The sequence below is a fragment of the Somniosus microcephalus genome, unplaced genomic scaffold (genome assembly GCF_052327205.1).
Source record: "Somniosus microcephalus isolate GS21.2 unplaced genomic scaffold, FLI_Smic_1.0 scaffold542, whole genome shotgun sequence".
NCBI lineage: Eukaryota > Metazoa > Chordata > Chondrichthyes > Squaliformes > Somniosidae > Somniosus > Somniosus microcephalus.
In genome coordinates this window covers 87029-90000 of record NW_028225729.1, presented here as the reverse complement: position 1 = coordinate 90000, position 2972 = coordinate 87029, and positions in this window count along the sequence as shown.

The following is a 2972-nucleotide window of genomic DNA, read 5'->3' as shown; positions in this document are numbered from 1 at the left end:
ACGCGCGCGGAACCACCGTCAGGACGGAAGACCAACCAAGTCGCGAGAACACGCTCGGGGTAAAGCTAGCGAAATACGACCTTTCTTTATTAGCCACCACCACCATCACCACCACCACCACCAACAATCGCTTTGTCTTGCTGGGCACATGGCCTCCCCACCACAGAGAGGTTGGTGCCGGGTTCAACTTAATTGTGTTTGCAACCGGTAACCGTCAAGGCAAGAAAAACCACTCACACAACAACAACCTACACCACGCGTGCGTGTGTCTGTCTGCGTGCGCGTTTCTTTGCTGAAATTTGCCAGAGAAATAGCGTCTTCAGCTAGCAGAACGGGACGCACTGAGCACACAAGATTTCGTGCACAAGACGCGGACACCCGCTCCGCTGCCTGAATAGGACCACTGAGAATCACAGGACGTCTCGGACTCACGCGAAAGAGTTTCAAGGACAAAGAGAAGGGCGCGGCCAAGGAAGAAAACACCGGGAGCTGCGCCGACACCCTCTCTCTGACTCGCCGTGTGCATGCCCGTCTTGTCACCAGCGACAGAAACGAGAGGAAACCCTGAAATAGCCTGAACACCAGCCTCTCTCTATACTGGGCCGACCCGGGGACTCCCACTACGGACGCGAGTCACCAAATCGGTCGTACGGGCCCACTGAGCGCACGACACAGGGGAATCTCGTTGCAAACACTGCGTGTGCATACGTTGCTCACAAAGCTCAATGGGGTCACAGGCCCTGACCCGCTCAGAGGCACCTGTGTGACAAGACAACAAATGGAACTCGCTGGAATGTTTCTGCTGTCTTGTCATTTTAGACGGACCCACTGAGCGCACAACACAGTGGAACTCTCTGACAAACACTGCTTGTGCGTTAGCCCCAGTAAACAACTCAGTGGGGTCACAGGCCCTGACCCGTTCAGAGGCACCTGTGTGACAAGACAACAAATGGAACTCGCTGGAATGTTTCTGCTGTCTTGTCATTTTAGACGGACCCACTGAGCGCACAACACAGTGGGATCTGACAAAACACTGCTTGTGCATTAGCCCCAGTAAACAACTCAGTGGGGTCACAGGCCCTGACCCGTTCAGAGGCACCTGTGTGACAAGACAACAAATGAAACTTTAAAGACGCTGGCATGTACGTCTTGTTTCTGCTGTCTTGGACGGGCCCACTGAGCGCACAACACAGGGGAACTTGGTGCAAACACTGCGTGTGCATAAGCCATAAAACACAAGCTCAGTGGGGTCACAGGCCCTGACCGGTTCAGAGGCACCTGTGTGACAGACAGCAAATGAAACTTAGACGCTGGAATTATTTATATGTTTCTGCTGTCTGTCTACGATTTCAGATTCACACTTAGAGTTTTTTGTCATTAAGTCATAAAAGCCACAAAACCATTTTAATATGACTTTCCAATACTCTTTGAAAGGTCTCTATATTGATAAAATGAGCCTTTTAGCAAAGTAACACTTTTCGGGCATTTTCAAAGTGCTCCCGCTGAGTGAATTTTGTTCTGAAAATCGTGTTCCCGAAAATCTCCGGGCACCCCGCCAACCCCCCCTGCCAGAAATGACAAGTGTCAAATCAGCGGGTCAAACGGCCACCTCTATCCGACCAGGAGCACCCAAATCCCCGCAAATGGCACTTTTTTTTTTCTTCATCGGGACTTCCGACTAGGTTAATGATTTCCCAAGCTGCAACTCATAAACTATGTCCTGAGACACTTGCCAGAAATGACACATGTCAATTTGGCGGTAGCAACTCACTTTCCCAAGCCGGAAAGCATCACCCGAGGCCGGCGTGAAGCGGCCGAATCTTTTCTCACCGGACTTCCGTGATTTGGTTAATCATGTCTCGAAATCAAAAAATGCACATGTCAATTTGCCGGGAGCAACTCACTTTCCCAGGCCGGGAAGCAACACCCGAGGCCCGCAAAAGGCGGCCGAATATTTTCTCATCGGACTTCCATATTTTGGGGGTTGGATTCTCTCCCGCATTCCAGCCCCCTGGCCACGGGTCGCTCATTCACTTTCAGCCCGGGCCTTGCCAATTTGGTTAATCAGTTAGCCATGCACCAGACTCGGCCTCGCCTTTTTCATTTATGGTTAATGATGTGCCCAGGCTGGGACTTAGTCTCTCCAGCAGCCAAAACTTTTCACTGGTTAATGAGGTGCCCAGCCCGGCACTTAGTCTCTCTCCCCAGCAAGCTTACTTGGTCGGCCGACATTTGGATCCATTTTCGGGGCTTAATCGGGTCGAATACGGTCCCTTACGCAAGGGGAGCCGAAGCCCCGGCCTCTGCCAGGCGTCAGGCTGCCGTTTTTTAAGCCCGACCAAAAACCCGAAAATTGGTTAAAAATGGAAATAAATTTCCACCCAAAAAGGGTTAAAAGTCGGTTGGACGGCAGCCCGGGTCGGTCTCTGCAGACCTGGAGGCCCTAGACAGTAATCTGGAAAACAGACCAAGTCTCGAGAAACCACCTCCTACCATTCTCCAGGTACCCCGCCAATCCCCCCTGCCAGAAATGACAAGTGTCAAATCAGCGGGACGGATTTGACTTTTGTGACCGACCGCTGGAACTTTTTTCGGCTACAGGCAGTCAAATTTTTCTCCTTCCGGACTTCCAGTACAACTTTGAACGGCCATATCTCCGCACTCCCGCGTCGGAGCCAAGCCGTTTTTACACCGTTAGACGCGGCTTCCCGTGCCCGTTCGAATGCCGCCCTGCTCGGCGGAAAAGGAGAATTTTTTTATTTTTCGGCCGATTTCGGGAAAAAAAATTCCCGCTCTGAACTCGGATTTTTCGGCTTTAATCGTTTCGTATACGGTCCCTTACGCAAGGGAGCCGAAGCCCCGGCCTCTGCCGGGCGTCAGGCTGCCGTTTTTAAGCCCGACCAAAAACCCGAAAATTGGTTAAAAATGGAAATAAATTTCCACCCAAAAAGGGTTAAAAGTCGGTTGGACGG